The 23,278-nt window shown below is 49.0% G+C and overlaps 1 protein-coding gene across 1 annotated transcript in view; it reads left to right on the top strand.

Annotated features, from left to right (window-relative positions):
* Nucleotides 1-227: 227 nt before the first annotated feature.
* LOC143768224 (lens fiber membrane intrinsic protein-like) overlaps nucleotides 228-23,278 on the top strand; it is a 180,663-nt gene continuing 157,612 nt past the window's right edge. Inside the window, exon 1 of the mRNA XM_077256920.1 lies at nucleotides 228-472. The gene's annotated coding sequence lies outside the window, so the exon portion shown is untranslated. The remainder of the gene's footprint in view (nucleotides 473-23,278) is intronic.

Genomic DNA, 23,278 nt, shown 5'->3' with positions numbered 1-23,278 from the left:
ATTTTGGGGGTGACAGGTTCCCTTTAAATAGGGCAAGGGACAATCCTCATCCTTCCCGTCCTTGGTTTCAAAGGCAGCCTTTCCTACATGACCTCCAGTACCTTATTGCCCTCTCTTCTTTTCCCATTCCCTGGGATACTAACAGTCTCCAGGTGCTTCTCTCCCTGCAGCCATGAGACCATGGCTCAACTGTGGGTGAATGACACTATACCACAGCCTGTGCACACATGGACTCAGCAGCTAGGAGGACAATACCAACAGACAAAAGAGAGATCCCCAGAACAATGTCTCCTGAGCTGGAGATCAGCAGAGATTAGGCTGTCCATGGACGGGGCTGTCCAGAAGCTTCCACTGACCGTCAGCATTGTCATAGGGAAAGGTCTATATAAAACAAGTCCTACAGCTTCACTGTGTAATATAGAGGCATTGTCGTTTATCGTAGCAGGACCGAAGATGTCAGCCGGACAGTGAGGTAAGAGCACAGCATGGACAGCACTACAGTATGTTGTCATTATGGTCTTAAAGTGGGGTCATTATTCAGGAGTTAATATGTTGTCACTTGTCAGTGCACACTTCACAACTTTGAAAGATAGGGAGAAGAGTCACATAGTAAGCAGTGTGCCACAGCCATGTATACTTTATGCTGTAATTTCTTTAACCTGCTTTATGTGCCCCAAGCAGGGAAATAATCCAATCCTAACCCTCATAAAGCCCATTAGTGTCCCACAGAGAACTTAATACTGTGCAGAGGGCAGTGTGTACACAAGCATAGTATGATTGTTCTCCCGCACATTTTAGGATGGCCACATAGAAACAAATACCCACATGCAGTACGATAGCCACTGACACTCTTCATACACACACAATATAATGCCCTCCACATAGAAACTAATACACATGCAGCACAATGGCCACTGACACTCTCCATACACACACACACTATAATGCCCTCCACATAGAGACAAATACACACGCAGTACGATGGCCACTGACACTCTTCATACACACACACACTATAATGCCCTCCACATATAAACAAATACACATGCAGCACAATGGCCACTGACACTCTCCATACACACACAATATAATGCCCTCCACATAAAAACAAATACACACGCAGTACGATGGCCACTGACACTCTTCATACACACACAATATAATGCCCTCCACATATAAACAAATACACACGCAGTACGATGGCCACTGACACTCTTCATACACACACAATATAATGCCCTCCACATAAAAACAAATACACACGCAGTACGATGGCCACTGACACTCTCCATACACACACACAATATAATGCCCTCCACATAGAAACTAATACACATGCAGCACAATGGCCACTGACACTCTCCATACACACACACACAATATAATGCCCTCCACATAGAAACTAATACACACGCAGTACGATGGCCACTGACACTCTTCATACACACACAATATAATGCCCTCCACATAGAAACTAATACACATGCAGTACGATGGCCACTGACACTCTCCATACACACACACAATATAATGCCCTCCACATAGAAACTAATACACATGCAGCACAATGGCCACTGACACTCTCCATACACACACACACAATATAATGCCCTCCACATAGAAACTAATACACACGCAGTACGATGGCCACTGACACTCTTCATACACACACAATATAATGCCCTCCACATAGAAACTAATACACATGCAGTACGATGGCCACTGACACTCTCCATACACACACACACAATATAATGCCCTCCACATAGAAACAAATACAAACATGCAGTACGATGGCCACTGACACTCTCCATACACACACAATATAATGCCCTCCACATAAAAACAAATACACACGCAGTACGATGGCCACTGACACTCTCCATACACACACACGCAATATAATGCCCTCCACATAGAAACTAATACACATGCAGTACGATGGCCACTGACACTCTCCATACACACACAATATAATGCCCTCCACATAGAAACAAATACACACGCAGTACGATGGCCACTGACACTCTTCATACACACACAATATAATGCCCTCCACATAGAAACAGATACACACAAGTAGTAGGATGGCCACTGACACTCTCCATACAAACGCACACAATATAATGCCCTCCACATAGAAACAAGTACACTCATGCAGTACGATGGTCACTGACACTCTCCATACATACACAATATAATGCCCTCCACATAGAAACTAATACACACGCAGTACGATGGCCGCTGACTCTCTCCATACACATAATATAATTGCCCTCCACATAGAAACAAATACACACATGCAGTACAATGGCCACTGACACTCTCCATGCATTCACGCACTCACAGTAATGAACTCCACATAAACAAATACACACACAGTACGACGGACACTGGCATTCTCCATACACACATAAACAATATAATGCCCTCCACATAGAAACTAATACACACATGCAGTATGATGGCCACTGACACTCTCCATGCATATGACACGCCCACAGGGCAGTGGGATACTCGGGGCCGGTCGCAAAGGGGGATGTTACGGTGGCTGCATCCCGGTCCGTGGCCTTGGACATCAACTTTAAAGGGGGTTAAATGTTCAAAGTTTGTTGTGATGCCACCTGTGGAGTTCAATCAATAAGGGGACCAACGCTGCATTAGAGGGGTCCCCTGGGGGATGTTGCGGCAGCCCAGATGTTACACTTCCCACAGGTGAAGCAGGGTCCCCAGGGGTCCTATGGTGTGTGGCGTAGATGGTAAGTCCGGTGAATAAATGGAGGAAACAAGTGATAAGTCTTTAGCTGGTTTACTCGTGAGTGACAGGCCACAGTCCAGGGTACCAGGCACGGGTGATGGTGGTCCGGCCGGTCCGGAATTGGAGTTCTCCTTTCCCAGTAGAGGTCCATGAGCCTTTCCTACTTGCGCCTTTCTAAGTGAGGTCCCTGCTGCTTTAAGCTTCCTACAATGCCCTCCAATTTCCCCCTCTCCTGGGACCTGTACCTGCACGACTGGCAGCTTGAGCCTTTTTACAGGGACTCTCAGATGCCCCGGGCTCCTCCAGTGCTGCTGCGTCTCAGGCGTGATGTGGGCAGGTGATGTGCAGTGTTATGCCCTCCAGTTCTGCTCCGTGTCTTAGAGTCCACGAAAGCCTTGGGTTCCCGGATTATTGTGCTTCAGCTCCAAGGGTGCCCTGCCACAATTCACCTCTGAGCTCTGTCTCTCTCCTGTGCTCCTTCCCTTCTGGCTGCTGCACATGCAACCCAACAGGTAACTCCTTCCCAGAGGCTGCAGCTCGCTGGTGTCTGCCAGGCCTCTCTGTCTGCACTCAGTTCCAGACTTCCTTCTTCTATCTCTCCTTCCTGGAGACTAACTAGCTCCTCCTCCAGGTCAGGATCTCTATACAGGGAAGCACCCCTGAATCCGGGTCTTGAGCTACCCCTCCTGGCCTGGATTCAGAATGTGTTGCATGTGTGTGCCTTACCTGGTGAAGAGAACTCCTTTGCCTCTGAGCATGACATTACCTTCCCCTAAGGAAAAGCAACATCACTGCAGTACCTGGTAACCTGGGGTGCTGCACTCCCCCCCTGTTAACACCAGTACTTCCGGACTGGGAAAAGAAAACAAGCATTACAGGTTAAGACAACTTTTGGAAATGCATTACAACAGGTGAAACAGGTTAAACTTTAGCATCCCTTTATGGGAGGTACGATTTCTTGAACGTTGCATAACATAACAATAAAACAAATTTTTATTAGAAGTTCACACAGGTTAAAGTGCAAACTTAGAAAGGAACAAGGCGCATTGACCATTCCTGGTCCCTTTTGCGCCAGGTAGTCTTGCTCCAGTCCTGAAAAGCAAAACAGGTACATAAACAATTCTGCTTTGAGTCTGTAAAGAACAAGGTAATCAAGGCAAACAAGGTCCTACCCCTGCCGGCAAGTGCGTAGAACCAAGGTGTACCTTGAGGGTGCCAAGCTATTTATAAAATCAGTTTCTAGAGAACATTTTGTCCATAAGTACTGCAAAAGAAAAGCATCAAAACAACATATATACAACAGTTATTTCACGTATGTGAATGTCTTTTTACTTCTGCTTTTTCCAGGGCAGGTCCTGGTGTGCACAGCTTCCTGACTGGGGAAGTTCATGAACACAGGGGTCAGCAGGTGACTCCTTAGAAGAATGTTCAAGTTCCACAGTTTGTGTAGCCTGAATCTGCTTTTCAGTTCCACTTTCAGTGGCTACATGGGTATGATCAGGATGTCCATGGCACAGTTTTACATGAAGGGCGTAGTATCCCCTTTCTCCGTCAGGCCGGGTATAAGTGACTCTGTCACAGAGTACAAATCACGGTCAGGGTGTCCTCTTAACATGAGTGATTCCACATCCCTGCAGTTTACAAACAGTCATCTTTGGCCAATTTGCTCTCTTATAAATCCCCAACCTCTGTCCAAGTTAAAGGAAACTACAGTTCCAGTTCTAGTGGGCCATCTACTGGCAGGTTTAATTAAACGGGATTGAGCTTTAGCTGTTAACTTCTGTTGCTCCATAGCCTCCCATTTAGCTCTACGTTGTTGTCCTTCTGTTGCCAGTTTTAAAATCTGCTGTTTGCAGTAGTCCTCTGTTTCAGTAATTGTCACGCTATTAGCTGCAGATTGGGCTTCTATAGAAAATCCCATAAGGTCTGTCTGAGGGTGTCTCCAATGAACTGTCTTTTTAGGTCTACATCCCTTTAGGGGCGATGCTACTGGGGTCATTAGCTCAGTCCATAGTCATGGCAGTTGCTACTTGTTTGAGCACTAAAGTTGGTTGGGGTGCTAGTGGTGCCACTAAGGTGTCTTCAGCTACCGGGGCAGTGAACATACCTGTCTCACCAGTGCCAGTGTTCTGTTCCGTCTCCTCCGCTGGGGTCTGGATGTCGCTGTGCTTGGTCTGCAGGCTGCAGGGCCTGGTGCTGTGGCGTGATCACCTCTGAGTTCGGCGTCTCGCTTGTCGGCATCTCGCTTTCCGGTTGGGTCCAAGTTTTCCGTTGGAGGTGCAGTCTCACGTTCCAGCAGGGTCTTGCTTTCTGGCTCTGCCGGGGCTGTACTAGCATGCTCCGGATCTCCTGTCAGCGGCGGCGTCTCCTCCATCAGTGTGTCGTTCTCCGGCTCCTCCGAGGTCGACGGTGCAGTCTCCGCCAGGGTTGAAAACGCGGCTGGTAAGTGTCGGCGTGGCGGCTGGGCTGTCTCCATTCTCTGAACCAGGGAATCTTTCCAGGCGGCCATCACTGTCATCTGGGTCTTCATCAGTTGCTGGGCCAGCTCCTCCATCTCTGTGGCAAGGAGCTCTGGGTCCAGTGTAGGTTGCAGGTCCGAAGTTTCATGCCGCTGCAGACCGGGGACATCTTTCATGGTTTCTTCCAGTTCTGGCAGTGCTTCTTCGCTGTTTACCAGGGTCTTGACCAGGTTACACGCAGCCATCCTGCTGCCGTGCTGTTCCATGTGCTTCCTCTTTCTGTGTCTCACGCACTTTTCCGCCAGCTCCCTCTGGGTGCAGACCCGTCCTGGTGACAGACATCTTTGTTTTTCATTACAGTCTCTGTAGGGGGTGGATCCAGCTTTCGCAGCTTTCGCACCGGTTCTTGAACTCCACCCATTGCAATACATCTGCTTCCTGCGTTATCCGCCTCGTGGTACAGCAATTGCAGCCATATTTCAATCTCACACAGTATAACAGAGTCCATTGTAATCCATGGCGCACAGTATCCGGCGATGCCAGGGCACAAAATCCTGTTTGTGACCCCAAAAGTTGACGCACCCACAGGGCAGTGGGATACTCGGTACCGGGTCTGGTCGCAAAGGGGGATGTCATGGTGGCTGCGACCTGGTCCGTGGCCCTGGGCATCAACATTAAAGGGGGTTAAATGTTCAAAATTTGTTGTGACGCCACCTGTAGAGTTCGGTCAATAAGGGGACTGATGCTGCATTAGAGGGGTCCCCTGGGGGATGTTGCGGCAGCCCAGATGTTACACTTCCCACAGGCGAAGCGGGGTCCCCAGGGGTCCTATGGTATGTGGCGTAGATGGTAAAGCAGGTGAATAAATGGAGGAGACAAGTGATAAGTCTTTACCTGGTTTATTCGTGGGTGACAGGCCACAGTCCAGGGTACCAGGCACGAGTGATGGTGATCCGGCCGGCTTGGAAGCAAATTACAGCTCTCCTTTCCTAATAGAGGTCCATGAGCCTTTCCTACTTGCGCCTTTCTAAGTGAGGTAACTCCTTTCCAGAGACTGTAGCTTGCTCGTGGCTGCCAGGCCTCTCTGTCTGCACTCAGTTCCAGACTTCCTTCTTCTATCTCTCCCTCCTGGAGACTAACTAGCTCCTCCTCCAGGTCAGGATCTTTATAAAGGGAAGCTCCCCTGAATCCGGGTCTTGAGCTCCCCCTCCTGGCCTGGATTCAGAATGTGTTGCATGTGTGTGCCTTAGCTGGTGAAGAGAACGCCTTTGCCTCTGAGCATGACATTACCTTCCCCGAAGGAAAAGCAACATCACTGCAGCAACTGGTAACCTGGGGTGCTGTACTTCCACGCACTCAACGTAATGAACTCCACATAGAAACAAATACACACGCAGTACGATGGACACTGACACTCTCCATACACACAATATAATGCCCTCCACATAGAAACAAATACACACACGCAGTATGATGGACACTGACACTCTCCATACACACATGCGTGCAACGTAATGCTCTCCACACAGCAAGGTTGGGGTCACACTTAACATATTTAAAATCGGTCCGAGTCTTCCTGTCGAGAGTCGCACAAGTGTTCTCCTTATGGTCATCCATTTGCAATGCGTTTGCAATGTGATGATGCGATTTTCTCGCACCTATGTATCTGTATGACATCCATAGTACTGAAGACTAAGAACACAGCAGTTGTTCGAAATGCGTTCAGTCGTCCATGGCTGCTCCCCAACTATTTTGCTGGTCATTTGTAAGCCCTTGTTCCAATTTTCAATGTTTGAATAAAGTATTTTTTGATATCTTTCATCCTGGAGCTGGATTCCTACATTTTTTTTCTCAAATTTTCCACGTCCTGGCAGAGATGTCATTTCCGTGCTCGGATGATACCACCACAGTTATTTAACTTCTAATGGGTGAGCTGAATTAACTTTTTTCGTATTTATGACATCCATGTGACATATTTTTCTCGCACCCATAGGCTTCCATTGGCGAGTCTCGGACGATACACATGTAAAATCACAGCGTGCTGTGACTTTACATGCACGTCGAATACGCCTGAGAAAAATCCAGTGATGTGAGCTGCCCCATAGATTAACAATGGTCTGAGTGCTATGCGATGTTTTCTCGCATAGCAGTCGTCCGTATTCTACGCTAGTGTGACCCCGGCCTTGCACAGATACACACGCTGTGCAATGGCCACTCTCCATACACACACACACAGCATAATGCCCTCCACACAGAAACACACACACGCAGAACAATGGCCACCAACACTCTCCATACACATGCACGCAATATGGTGCCCACCACAGAGAAGCAAACACATGCAGTACAATGGCCATCACCCAAAGACACACACATGCGCGCACAATATTAAGCCCTACACACACACACATGCACACAGTATGATGTCCACTTTCACCCTTTCGCACACACACATGAACGCAGTATGAGTCTTTCCACAAACGTACGCAGTATGATAGCCATGAACACCCCCTCACACACAAGCAGTATGATGCCCTCCACACACATCAACACATAGTATGATGACGAAATCAAGTCCACACACGTAGTACAATGGCCACCTCCCCCCCCAAATCACACTCTCTCGCAATATGATGTTCTCCACCAGGGCAGGACTGGGACTAAAATTCAGCCCTGGCATTTGAAGGTGCACAGGCCCACTTGTTGCATGGTGAATATGTAATATCTTTGTGCACCTGTATGTTGCAAAAATTGAGGTGCGTGTAACAACAGTTGTAGCGCCCCCACTGCCGCAGGGCCGAGTGGTACCCGGTACCGGGCCTCCGAGTCTCTGCTCTGGGGTTGTCACGGTGGCTAGACCCGGTCCGTAACCCTGCTGAGGGGCGTACAGTAATAGATGTGGGTAGATGATGGTGGTGGTGATGCTGTAGTGGTGCGGTGCAGTAAATAACGAGGACACCAAGTTGCAGTCTCTTTACCTCTTTACTGAAGATCTCTGGGTCCTCAGTCCGGAATCCGGATAACCAGGCTGCGCAAGTCCGGCCGGTCCAATGGCACCTCCAGAGTTCTCTTAACAGGTGGAAATCTGCGCCTTCCTGCTAGCGCTATGTGTTGTGGTCCTTCCCTGCTGTGCTTACGGAAAGTCCCCACAACTGTTGTGTCCGTTTCTTAAGTTCCCTCACAACTCGATTAGATGATGTTCTGCTAATCCTCCGTCCCTCCCTGATGTTACGGTTGGAACGGCACCCGTATGACGGGTAGGCTCGGAGCTCTTCCGGGACCCTAGAGTCGCCCCTCTCCACAAGTTGCCCCCCAAGACTGCATAGGTGATTTAGGTGAGACAGCCCGCCTTAGACTGACTGTCCTGCCGTGGTTTGGAGTATTGCTTGAAGCTGAATATTGTAATACTCCCTCGGCGTTCCGGCCGCCAGTTGTGCGCCTCAGTAGGATGTTGCCTCGGTCTTACAGCACGACTCCTACTGGTATTCTCCTTGTTGCTTTGATCTCGTTTCTCACTCAGCACAATCTATCTCGCTTCCAGTCCCTTCTTGGGTACCGCCGCTATACTGAGCAGGCACGGTCCCGTTACGTTCGCTCAAGTTGCCAAGCCTCTGTCAGGATCCCACCCCTGACAGGGACCCTACCGAATCTTCTCCCACAACACCCTCTGCCACAAGGTGTTGCCTGGTTCCAACCCAGTCAGCTTTCTGTCTAACTTCCTGCCTGACCCCCAGTTTACCCTCAATGGTGGGGAGTGGCCTAGTGAATAGAACCCTTAGCTCCCCCTGGTGGCCCGGCTGTGAAATGTATTGGTGTCTGTGATACCTGGTCAGATGAACTCCTTCAGTGCCATCGGACGTACCATAGCTCCCCTTAGTGGCGGAGCCACAGTACTGCAACGACCAGGACTCTGGGGCGCTGCACTCCCCCCCGGTTAAATCCAGTACTCCTAGACTGGGAAGAAAACAACAATACAGGTTAGCAAAAAGACATACAATTTTGTTGAGTGCAAGAACAATAAGCATACTTGAACAGAGCTTCCCTTTATGGGAGGTGAGGACACTTGAACATTACAAACATGGTTAGATATCATAGCAACATGCTATAAGTAACTTTTCTTACCCAACCGGGTATTCTACTTAGTACAAAGGTTCAAACAATAGTTTAACTTTGCCTTTAAGGACGTACACTCTGAATCCACTAAAGACCTTCTTATAATCACATTATAAGGCAATTTTAACTTTTCATTCTCCTTCTTTAAATCTGCAGGACCGCCTGTCCTAACGGCACCAGACCTTCTGCCTCTCCTTTCTGTTACAGGACCGCCCCGTTCAGCCCGGGCCTACTGCCTTTTCAACTACTATACACAGTATAGAACATAACATTACTTTCAGTTTTGGACCAATGAGCCATCTCTATATGGCTCCTAAGAGGACTCACTAACTAACCCCGTACGGGTTCACTGTCTGCTTCATGTTACTTTCAACATTATTAAACATTTTTCACAATTAACTTGTTAAATACACATAACTTCTTCATATAAGCATCTTCATCATTTTCTTTTGTCAAGACATTATTACTTTCTATCTTAAAGCAATATCACCCTTTAAGTGCAACAGGTGAACGTCCGCTTTAAAAGGTGACCAAGTCTCCATGAGGTAGCATATCTTCTCAAGCTACCAGTCCGTACTCAGCAAAGACTCCGGTGCGGTATCTTCACAAAGAGTCCTTCTTTAAGCAAAACCAGTAGGGAGCACCTTTAAGAAGGTGCAACTATTTACAAACAGTTTGTATCATGCACTGTTCATGATTGCGGCAGTTCTTTCAGTGATGAATAAACAGGAAACAAAACAAAAAGCAGAAGAAGGGATCCCGGGTAAACAAAGGGATCCCTTTAAGAATAACCCAGGTCGGGTTTAAAGTAGCAAAAAGCAGGGAAACAAACAGTTAACTATGTACAGTTTCAGGTCTCCGAGGTTTAGTTGGACGGCTTCCAGGGCTGCATCTGGCACTTAACCCTTCTTGGCCTGGGCAAAGTGAGGTCCAGGGTTACACCCAGTGCTGGACAAACGCCGTTAATCCGTCTTTCATGTACGGTTAAATCATGCACAGCGATGGAGGTCTGCGCAGCTTGAGTATGGGCATCTGCTGCAGCAGAGGTAGCGGTTGCTGCAAGATCAGTCACTGGAATGGAGTCGGTTGTCAGGGCAGGGTCGTCCTTCATACCTGCTTCAGATGCGGTCCCTCCGGTGCCGGTCTGCTCTGTCTCCGCTGGGGTCTGGAACGCTGGTTGCGGGGCCTTGCGCTGCGGCGTTGTCATCTCCGTTTGCAGCATCTCGCTTTCCGGCAGGGCCTTGCTTTCTGGCTTCGTAGCGCTGTAACTTCCTTCTTGCTCCGGACCAGACGAGGCTGCCGACAGATGTCGCTTGAGGCTCCCGCTGATGGTCTTCTTCCACCCAGCCTCAGTGCTCAGCTGCGTCCGCAGGAGTTGGTGGATCAGCTCGTCCGCTCCGGTCTGCAGGAGGTCAGCGTCAGCTGTGGAGGTCTGGCTGCGGTGCCTCTCCGGGTAGCTGGGGGAGTCCTCGGCTCTGACCCCACGCTCCGGCTCCGGGCGACTGGCCATGGCGTCCTCCATGTCGCTGACTTCTTCTTCCTGGTCCTTTTCCCGCTCTCTCCTTCGTGGGCGGTTTCGCTTCCGTTGTCTCCGCCCTCCATTGAGGATGAGGAGGCGGATCTCGGCTGCTGATGGACACGCCCTCAAGGGGCAGAAATACTTAGACTGGGCGGCCATTGTCTTTCGCGCCCTCCAGCTTGTGTATGCCCACTTCCACGCCCTTCTTCTTCTCCTGAGCTCTCCTTAGTGCTGTAATGGCGGCGGTTTTGGCGGTAACTTTTGGCGGCAAGTGGTAACACACAGTCCTTGTAATAAAGCACAGTCCAAGCACGATAAATCACAGTTCCAAGGCACACATGACCTGATTCTTCAGGCTTAAGTAGATCCTGTTCGTGACACCAAGTTGTAGCGCCCCCACTGCCGCAGGGCCGAGGGGTACCCGGTACCGGGCCTCCGAGTCTCTGCTCTGGGGTTGTCACGGTGGCTAGACCCGGTCCGTGACCCTGCTGAGGGGCGTACAGTAATAGATGTGGGTAGATGATGGTGGTGGTGATGCTGTAGTGGTGCGGTGCAGTAAATAACGAGGACACCAAGTTGCAGTCTCTTTACCTCTTTACTGAAGATCTCTGGGTCCTCAGTCCGGAATCCGGATAACCAGGCTGCGCAACTCCGGCCGGTCCAATGGCACCTCCAGAGTTCTCTTAACAGGTGGAAATCTGCGCCTTCCTGCTAGCGCTATGTGTTGTGGTCCTTCCCTGCTGTGCTTACGGAAAGTCCCCACAACTGTTGTGTCCGTTTCTTAAGTTCCCTCACAACTCGATTAGATGATGTTCTGCTAATCCTCCGTCCCTCCCTGATGTTACGGTTGGAACGGCACCCGTATGACGGGTAGGCTCGGAGCTCTTCCGGGACCCTAGAGTCGCCCCTCTCCACAAGTTGCCCCCCAAGACTGCATAGGTGATTTAGGTGAGACAGCCCGCCTTAGACTGACTGTCCTGCCGTGGTTTGGAGTATTGCTTGAAGCTGAATATTGTAATACTCCCTCGGCGTTCCGGCCGCCGGTTGTGCGCCTCAGTAGGATGTTGCCTCGGTCTTACAGCACGACTCCTACTGGTATTCTCCTTGTTGCTTTGATCTCGTTTCTCACTCAGCACAATCTATCTCGCTTCCAGTCCCTTCTTGGGTACCGTCGCTATACTGAGCAGGCACGGTGCCATTACGTTCGCTCAAGTTGCCAAGCCTCTGTCAGGATCCCACCCCTGACAGGGACCCTACCGAATCTTCTCCCACAACACCCTCTGCCACAAGGTGTTGCCTGGTTCCAACCCAGTCAGCTTTCTGTCTAACTTCCTGCCTGACCCCCAGTTTACCCTCAATGGTGGGGAGTGGCCTAGTGAATAGAACCCTTAGCTCCCCCTGGTGGCCCGGCTGTGAAATGTATTGGTGTCTGTGATACCTGGTCAGATGAACTCCTTCAGTGCCATCGGACGTACCATAGCTCCCCTTAGTGGCGGAGCCACAGTACTGCAACGACCAGGACTCTGGGGCGCTGCACAACTATATAACAGTCTCAGCTGTGCCCAATATTACAGCTCAGTCCTTTTTATTGCTCTCAGGTGCAGGACTGGGCAAAGCTGCTATTTTACACACAGAGCTGGGTCTCATAGATAATGAAGATGATGCTGCTACATAGTGCTGCTGCAGCCTCTTCATATAGCTGATGGACAGTGATACAGAGTCAGATACCCACTGAGCTAATATTTATGTATTTATTTTACTCACTGATTTAGCGCCATTAATTCCACAGCACTTTACAGACGCTATCATTACTGTCCTCATTGGGGCTCACAATCTACATTCCCTATGAGTCTTTGGAGTGTGGGAGGAAACCAGAGAACCCAGAAGAAACCCACGCAAACACAGGGAGAACATACAAACTCCTTGCAGATGTTGTCCTTAGTAGGATTTGAACTCAGGACACCAGCGCTGCAAAGCAACAGTGCTGCTAACCACTGAGCCACAAAAAATTTCTGTAAAGGCCTAGATCTGTATTACCGCCATATCGTGACCATATAGTGGTATAGACTAGTCCTGCAGAACATATAAGAGATCACAGCACAGTTATAGATAGTGACTTACAGCTGGCATTCCTTCTGATGGAGTCATTCACTTTTCCTGTCTTTTCCATCTATCCCAGACCGACATGACGACTTCTCCAGCCAGGACTCGGCTGCAGAGATTACTACAAAGACACATTTCATTTCTCATATTCCAGCCCCATCACCATCTATTCCCAACCTGCGCAAACTCCTCATCCTGCTGATACCCCAATAATGAGCCACTGCTGCCGTATGTGTCCCTATTACTGCACCTGATACCCCAATACTGAGCCTCTGCTGCCGTATGTGTCCCTATTACTGCACCTAATACCCCGATACTGAGCCGCTGCTGCCGTATGTGTCCCTATTACTGCACCTGATACACCAATACTGAGCCGCTGCTGCCGTATGTGTCCTTATTATTCTGCCACCGATATATCTTGATGATGTATCTGAGGGATGTGATCACGAATCGCTATATAAACAATGGCGGGTAGCGTTACTCACTAACTGTGCTCCTAGTCCTTATCAGCTACGCGTGGTGATCCGGAAGGATGATGCAGTGATACATTTAACAGATTTATTAACAGTACCTTGCTGAGATGAGGTGAGAGTGAGGACTGTAGGTTAGAGCTGTTACAGAGTCACCAGATAGAGATAATAGAAGCTCCAGGTTAGAGGTAACAAGAGAATCCTTTCTCCAGCTCTGCAGCACATATGAGATCTAAGATGGCACGGAGTACAAAACAGGAAAAGAAGGAAGAAGATAGGAGGAGCTATGAAAGAAAGGTATAGTGGGAAAGTACCATAACGAATATTACAGTGAAATACAGCAATGGCCAGTAGATGGCAGCAAAGTATAACAAATACAATAAATGATAGAACTAGGTATATTAGCATTACATAAATGTTCATGTATGGCTAAAAGTCTTATCTAAATAAACTGAACAGCACACTTATTACTACACCTACTGTGTGGTACAAAAACAGCGCTCCCCTTACTGCCACCACTGTGTCCCTTACATAGTAATAATGCTTCCTTTGTGCCATCTAGATGGTAAAATTGCCCCCACTAGAAAATATTAATGCACTGTGCAAATGCACTGGAAAACAGTATCCACATTTTTCCCCTAGAAAGTAAAAATGCCCCATGTGCACATATGACGGCCATAGTACTCTGAGTGCCCCTATAACAATTATACTTCTTTAGTGCCCAGTCAACATCTACTAATGTTCCCTGAGTCCTCAATGTACACCTCCTCTATATCCATTATGATGGTCAAACAGCTCCCCTATATACAGTATAATACACCCACAGTTCCTCTATACACAATATGATGTTCTCACAACTGCCCTCTATACAGCATAATGGGCCCACAGCTCCACTGTACACAATATGATGTTCCCACAACTGCCCTCTACGCAGCATTATGGGCCCAAGTCTCCACTATACACAGTATGGTGATCCCACAGCTCCACTATACACAATATATTGGGCCCACAGCTCCCCTATACACAATATATTGGGCCCACAGCTCTGCTATACAGAGTATGAATGGCCCATAGCTTCCCTACACATAGCAGGATGTCCCCACTGCTCCCCCAAAATGCTGAAAAATTAATACCACAGTAGCCCTCAGACTGTATAATAGCCCCCGCATTAGTTCCCAAACTATATAATGGCCCCTGAATTAGCCCCCAAAGTGCATAATGACCCCGCATATTAGCTCCCAAACTGTATAGTATAATGCTCACCTTCCCCACATTAGCTCCTAAATTGTATAATGGCCCCCACATTAGTCCCCAAACTGTACAATGCTCCCCCACATTAGCTCGCAAACTGCATTATGGCTCCTGCATTAGTCCCCAAACTGTATAATGGCTCCCGCACATTAGCTCCCAAACGGTACAGTATAATGTTCCCCCACATTAGCTCCCAAATTGTATAATGGCCCCCGCATTAGTCACCAAACTACAATGACCCCCAAATAAGCTTCCAATCTGTATAATGGCCCCCGCACATTAGCTCCCAAACTGTACAGTGTAATGATCCCCACATTAGTTCCCAAACTGTATAATGGCCCCCGCATTAGTCCACAAGCTGTGTAATGGCCACTGCATTAGTTCACAAGCTGTAAATAGCCCCCGCATTAGTCTACAAGCTGTATAATGGCCCATGCATTAGTGCACAAGCTGTATAATGGCCCCTGCATAAGTCTCCAAGCTGTATAATGGCCCGTGCATTAGTCCACAAGCTGTATAAAGGCCCCCACATTACTGCACATGCTGTATAATGGCCCCCGCATTAGTGCACAAGCTGTATGATGGCCCCTGCAATAGTCCATAAGCCGTATAATGGCCTCAGCATTAGTGCGCAAGCTGCATAATGGCCTCTGAACTAGTCCACAAGCTGTATAATGGCCCCTGCATTAGTGCATAAGCTGTATAATGGCCCCTGCATTAGTCCACAAGCTGTATACTTGCCCTTGCATTAGTCCACAAGCTGTACAATGGCCCCTGAATTAGTCCACAAGCTGTATAATAGCCCCTGCATTAGTGCACGATGTATAATGGCCTCCTGTATTAGTGCACAAGCTGTATAATGGCCCCTGCATTAGTGCACAAGCTGTATAATGGCCCCCACATTAGTCTACAAGCTGTATAATGGCCCATGCATTAATGCACAAGCTGTATAATGGCCCCTGCATTAGTCTACAAGCTGTATAATGATCCATGTGTTACTCCACAAGCTGTAGAATGACCCCGCATTAGTCCACAAGCTGAATATTGGCCCCTGCATTGTTCTACAAGCTGTATAATGGCCCCAGCATTAGTGCACAAGCTGTATAATGGCCCCGCATTAGTGCACAAGCTGTATTATGGCCCCTGTATTAGTGCACAAGCTGTATAATGGACCCTGCATTAGTGCAGAAGCTGCATAATGGCCCCTGCATTAGTCCACAAGCTGTAGAATGGACTGTGCATTAGTCCCCAAGCTGTATAATGGCCCCTGCACTAGTCCACAAGCTGTAGAATGGACCCTGCATTAGTCCACAAGCTGTATAATTGCCACTGCATAATTCTACAAGCTGTATAATGGCCCCAGCATTAGTGCACAAGCTGTATAATGGCCCCCGCATTAGTGCACAAGCTGTATAATGGCCCCTGTATTAGTGCACAAGCTGTATAATGGACCCTGCATTAGTGCAGAAGCTGCATAATGGCCCCTGCATTAGTCCACAAGCTGTAGAATGGACTGTGCATTAGTCCCCAAGCTGTATAATGGCCCCTGTACTAGTCCACAAGCTGTAGAATGGACCCTGCATTAATCCCCAAGCTGTAAAATTGCCCCCGCATTAGTGCACAAGCTGTAGAATGGCCCGCGCATTAGTCCCCATGCTGTACAATGGCCCCTTGCATTAGTCCCTAAGCTGTATAATGGCCCCAGCATTAGTCCCCAAGCTGTATAATGGTCCCTGGATTAGTCCCCAAGCTGTATAATGGCCGCCTGTGTTAGTACCCAAGCTGTATGATGGCCCCTGCATTAGTCCCCAAGCTGCATAATGACACTGCATTAGTCTACAAGCTGTATAATGGTCCCCACATTAGTCCCCAAGCTGTATAATGGCCCTGCATTAGTCTACAAGCTGTATAATGGTCCTCACATTAGTCCCCAAGCTGCATAACGGCCCTGCATTAGTCTACGACCTATATAATGGACCCTGAGTTAGTCTGCAAGCTGTATAATGGTGTCCGTATTAGTGCACAAGCTGTATAATTGCCCCCTGGGTTAGTCCCCAAGCTGTAGATTGGTCCCTGCATTAGTTCCCAAGCTGCATAATGACCTAGCATTAGTCTACAAGCTGTAAAATGGTCCCCACATTATTCCCCAAGCTGCATAATGGCCCTGCATTAGTCTACAAGCTGTATAATGGCACCTGCATTAGTCTCCAAGCTGTATAATGGCCCCCACATTAGTGCAATACCTGTATAATGGCCCCCTGCAGTAGTTCCAAAGCTGTAGAATTGTCCTTGCATTAGTCCCCAAGCTGCATAATGGACCCTGAATTAGTCCCCAAGCTGTACAGTATAATGGTCCCCACATTAGTGCACAAGCTGTATAATGACTCCCTGCCTTAGTCCCCAAGCTGTATATTGGCCCCCGCATTAGTGCGCAAGCTGTATGATAGCCCCCCGCATTAGTCCACAAGCTGTATAATGGACCCTGCATTAGTGCACAAGCTGTAGAATTGCCCCTTGCATTAGTGCACAAGCTGTAGAATGGTCCCCGCATTAGTGCCCAAGCTGCATAATGGCCCCTGCATGTCTGCAAGCTGTACAATGGCCAACGCATTAATGCTCAAGCTGTAGAATGGCCCCTGCATTAGTCCACAAGCTGTATAATGGACCCTGCATTAGTGCACAAGCTGTAGAATTGCCCCTTGCATTAGTGCACAAGCTGTAGAATGGTCCCCGCATTAGTGCCCAAGCTGCATAATGGCCCCTGCATGTCTGCAAGCTGTACAATGGCCAACGCATTAATGCTCAAGCTGTAGAATGGCCCACGCCTTAGTGCACAAGCTGTAGAATGGCCCCTGCATTAGTCCACAAGCTATGCAATGGCTGCTGAATTAGTCCCTAAAATGTATGAGGGCTCCCACACAGTTTCAGGGTGCTCCACACTATGTAGAAGGGTCCCCCATTGTTTATGAGGTCCTCACTTCACACCACAAGTTTTAATTTAAAAAAATTCATATACTCATCTAACCCAGGATCCTGACAGTCCAGTGGCAACAGTGCCGACTCACGCACCAAATGTCAGACTCCCGTGGCAGTGTGATGATGGCAAGGCGCCAGGACTCTGACGTCCTCAGCATGTATCAGCGCCTTTCTGTAGACCTGAAGAATAAAGCGAACTGCAGTCTACAGAACAGAGAGCGGTAGTGCAGGAAGATCTACCGCAGGGCTCAACTGTATTTGCGCATTATACATGCTGATTAATTAAGGGCAGTGTAGATCTGGGTGGGCCCACTTGAGTGCGGGAGCCCAGGGTAACCGTCCACTCTGCCCCCCACTAGCTACCCTTCTGTATACTGTGGCTACAGACATCAGATATTACACCAGTCACATAGTTCCCTGTATATAACATCCAATGTCTGTGCACACCTTATATCATATCCCTAATATATCCTATACTGTGTACAGACATTGGATGTTATATACAGGATTATATGTCATGTTGTATATTACACTATGTATACAGGCATCAGGTCTTAAATCATCACAGATTATCCTGTATATCAGATCAGATGGCTGTGCACACAGTATAAGACATATGAGTGACATATTCTACTGTACACTGTGTATACTATGTATGATATGTGCACTGTCTGATCACTCCTTGACCGGGCTACAGGCCATACATGATATAATATATGGTGGCTATACATATATATATATATATATATGCTGAGGATAAGATGAAGGAGAGAGGGCACTCACCGGTCTTCTATAAAATCACTTCTTTATTATAAACTTGACATCCAGAGTAAAGGCAGCGGCCGGGGGAGAGAGAAGGAGCAGGGGTGGACGACGGCCGTTTCGCGCTTGTCCTGCGCTTCTACGGGACCCGTACGGGACAAGCGCGAAACGGCCGTCGTCCACCCCTGCTCCTTCTCTCTCCCCCGGCCGCTGCCTTTACTCTGGATGTCAAGTTTATAATAAAGAAGTGATTTTATAGAAGACCGGTGAGTGCCCTCTCTCCTTCATCTTATCCTCAGCATTTTTATACAGACTTTATTTTCTCATGAGGAGCACCGTGGTCACACTGGTTTATGCATTAAGGGGTTCCTATCTGGGTTTCCCCCACAGAATGGTCTGTCTGTTTTTTCAGTAAATGGGACAGTGCCGCTCATGTTTTTTCTTTTTGCTGCATTGGATATATATATATATATACAGTATATATACAGTGTATGATGTCCTGGAGCCAGGCTCAGGAGCAGTCAGCCTATGGTCCTATATACAGCTGTCTGCTGTGGGACTGTGAGTTATTGCGCCAGCTTGATTGTACATATACACTCACCGGCCACTTTATTAGGTACACCTGTCCAACTTCTTGTTAACACTTAATTTCTAATCAGCCAATCACATGGCGGCAACTCAGTGCATTTAGGCATGTAGACATGGTCAAGACAATCTCCTGCAGTTCAAACCAAGCATCAGTATGGGGAAGAAAGGTGATTTGAGTGCCTTTGAACGTGGCATGGTTGTTGGTGCCAGAAGGGCTGGTCTGAGTATTTCAGAAACTGCTGATCTACTGGGATTTTCACGCACAACCATCTCTAGGGTTTACAGAGAATGGTCCGAAAAAGAAAAAAAATCCAGTGAGCGGCAGTTCTGTGGGCGGAAATGCCTTGTTGATGCCAGAGGTCAGAGGAGAATGGGCAGACTGGTTCGAGCTGATAGAAAGGCAACAGTGACTCAAATCGCCACCCGTTACAACCAAGGTAGGCCTAAGAGCATCTCTGAACGCACAGTGCGTCGAACTTTGAGGCAGATGGGCTACAGCAGCAGAAGACCACACCGGGTACCACTCCTTTCAGCTAAGAACAGGAAACTGAGGCTACAATTTGTACAAGCTCATCGAAATTGGACAGTAGAAGATTGGAAAAACGTTGCTTGGTCTGATGAGTCTCGATTTCTGCTGCGACATTCGGATGGTAGGGTCAGAATTTGGCGTAAACAACATGAAAGCATGGCTCCATCCTGCCTTGTATGGAGCATCTTTGGGATGTGCAGCTGACAAATCTGCGGCAACTGTGTGATGCCATCATGTCAATATGGACCAAAATCTCTGAGGAATGCTTCCAGCACCTTGTTGAATCTATGCCACGAAGAATTGAGGCAGTTCTGAAGGCAAAAGGGGGTCCAACCCGTTACTAGCATGGTGTACCTAATAAAGTGGCCGGTGAGTGTAGATCGGGCAATGCTGGAGTCGATGACCCCACTGACAGCTCGACCCGATCTGTGTCAAGGTTCAAGTTGGGCAATAAATCATCTCACCTGCCTCAGAGTGACTGCAGACACCACAAAGCAAGATCCGACCCTGCCAAAGACCTCCTGCCCCTGCCCCCTGCTCGGCTGACCTCATCACAGAAGCTCCTCTCAGCCCGGCCAGCTCGCAGGTGACGTCCACCTTCACATCATGCGTGTCTGTAATACTGGGATGGCCTGGCCGGCACTTGTACAACTCTATGGCACAGTACCGTGTTGGGAGGCCTAAAACTTCTGCACAGGGACCTGCACAGCCCACCCCTGCTTGTGTACACGAGAAATCAGCAGGACCAAGGGGTGGCACAGAACAGCACAGCGTGCCCCCTTGTCCTGCTGATTTCATCAGTGCAGCGTGATTGTGTGTGCAAGGCAAGCTAATGCTGCCCGACATGCATGCTAAAGAGGGAGTGGAGGTGATCAAGCGGCCCATTAGAGGGATCGGCCGTTCTGGCATTTGCCAGTCCGGCCCTGCCCCTCCACACACAAACATGCAGTACGATGGCCATCGCAGCCCCTCATACACATAAGATGGCCTCAGCACACACAATGCATAGTACAATGGCCACTTCCTGCCCCCCACATACAGGAAATATGATGGCCACCAACATCCCACACAGACACAGGTACACATGCACAATATGACGCCCTATATACACACACACGGTATGATGACCACATCAAGCCCACACACACGCAGTACAATGGCCACCTCCGGCCCACAACCACACAAGCAGTATGATGGCCACTTCCTCCCCCCCACATACAGGAAATATGATGCCCTCAACAAATGCACGCTGTATGATGGCCACCAACATCCCACACACGTACACACGCACAATATGATGCCCTATATACACACCTCCGGCCCACAACCACACAAGCAGTATGATGGCCACTTCCAGCACACACTTGAGAATAACCCTTTAATTGAAAATTCGATGTGTTAAGAGACCTTGGTGAGCCCGGCCGCTGCACTGTAGTGAGGATTAAAGTGCCACACCTATCCTGCGGATAGGTGATAATTTCTTTTCACTGAACAAGCCCTCGCCATGGAGCGATGCATGACAGTGATCGATTATCACACATGGGTATCATGAACGATCTGGATGTGACATGTGGGACTTGTGATTTTTGTGTACTGGGGACTCCAGGTGTATAATGTACACTGCTCGATCACGACTGTACGGAGGGGGGGGTGTATAAGTCACAGTTTGTGTGGACACTTGACTGCAGCTTTCATCCGTCTCAGCATTGGAGCATTTGGGTCTCCCTTGTGGAGGTTTTCCATCCAGCAGGATCTCCTACAGCACCCTGTGGGGGTTTGCACTCAAGTCTCTAATGCTCCCCCTTCCCTTGATATGGCTTAGGCTACTTTCACACTAGCGTCGGGCACTGCACGTCGCAATGCGTCGTTGTGGAGAAAAAACTCATCCTGCAAAGTTGCCCGCAGGATGCGTTTTTTCTCCATAGACTTTTATTAGCGACACATTCCGACACACTGCCACACGTCGCAACCGTCGTGCGACGGTTGCGTCGTGTTTTGGCGCACCGCCGGCTCAAAAAAAAGTTACATGTAACTTTTTTTGTGCGTCGAGTCCATTTTTGACCGCGCATGCGCCGCCGAAACTCCGCCCCCTCCTCCCCGGACCTTGCAATGGGGCAGCGGAAGCGTCGTAAGACTGCTTCTGCTGCCCACGTCAGGCATTTTTTTCACAGCATGCGTCGGTATGTCAGGCCGTGTGTGTGAAAGCAGCCTTACTATGGAAACCCCACCACGGCTTTCTATGCCCCAACCCCCACCCCAATATGGCTCACTATGCCCTCACGCTGATATGCTTCATGATGAACCCTCCCTCCTCCCTCAGTAAGGTTTGCTAACTCCCAGTAATGCTAACTATGGCCCCCTGTGATGCGGCTCACTTTGTATGCCCTCACGATATTGCTCATTATGCCCTCCCACTCCATGATTTGGCTCACTATGCCCTAATGTAGCGCCCCCACTGCCGCAGGGCCGAGGGGTACCCGGTACCGGTCCTCTGAGTCTCTGCTCTGGGGTTGTCACGGTGGCTAGACCCGGTCCGTGACCTTGCTGAGGGGCGCACAATGATAGATGTGGATGGTGGTGGTGGTGCGGTGCAGTAAATAACGAGGACACCAGGTTGCAGTCTCTTTACCTCTTTACTGAAGGCTTCTGGGTCCTCAGTCTGGAATACGGTTAGCCGGGCTGCGCAAGTCCGGCCGGTCTGATGGCACCTCCAGAGTTCCCTTCGCAGGTGGAAATCTGTGCCTTCCTTCTAGCGCTTATGTGTTGTGGTCCTCCCCTGCTGTGCTTACAGGATAGTCCCCACAACTGTTGTGTCTGTTTCTCGTGTTCCCTCACAACTCGATTCTGATGTTCTTCTTCTTCTTCTCGTCCCCCAGATCTTATGGTAGGACGCACCCGTATGACGGGAAGGCTCGGGGCTCTTCCGGGACCCTAGAGTCGCCCCTCTCCACAAGTTGCCCCCTATGTCTGCGTAGGTGATGTAGGTGAGACAGCCAGCCTATAGCTCTCTGCCCTGCCGTTGGTTTGAAGTAATGCTTAGAGCCCTGTACTTCCTCGGCGTTCCGGCCACCAGTTATTTACACCTCAGTAGGATGTTGCCTCGGTCTAACAGCACGACTCCTACTGGTATTCTCCCTGTTGCGTTGATCTCGTTTCTCACTCAGCACAATAAATCTCGCTTCTTGTCCTTTCTTATGGCACCGCCGCTATGAAGTGCAGGCGCGGTCCCGTAGCTTTCTCTCTGTTTGCCAGGCCTCTGTCAGGATCCCACCCCTGACAGGGACCCTACCGAATCTTCCCCTACAACACCCTCTGCCACAAGGTGTTGCCTGGTTCCAACCCAGTCAGCGTTCTCTCTAACTTCCTGCCTAACCCCCAGTTTTACCAGACTGTGAGGAGTGGCCTAATGAATAGTACCCTTAGCTCCCCCTGGAGGCCAGACTGTGAAATGTATTGGTGTATGTGATACCTGGTCAGATGAACTCCTTCAGTGCCATCAGACGTACCATAGCCCCCCTTAGCGGCGGAGCCACAGTACTGCAACGAACAGGACTCTGGGGCGCTGCACTCCCCCCCGGTTAAATCCAGTACTCCTGGACTGGGAAGAAATCAACAATACATATCAGCAAAAAGACATACAATTTTGAAAATACAAGTACAAGTCAACTTTTTAACAGAGCTTCCCTTTATGGGAGGTGAGGACACTTGAACGTTACAAACATGGTTAAATACTTTTAAATAACTTTACTA

This window comes from Ranitomeya variabilis, chromosome 1 (genome assembly GCF_051348905.1).
Source record: "Ranitomeya variabilis isolate aRanVar5 chromosome 1, aRanVar5.hap1, whole genome shotgun sequence".
Lineage (NCBI taxonomy): Eukaryota > Metazoa > Chordata > Amphibia > Anura > Dendrobatidae > Ranitomeya > Ranitomeya variabilis.
This window is presented reverse-complemented; position numbering and strand designations above follow the sequence as displayed.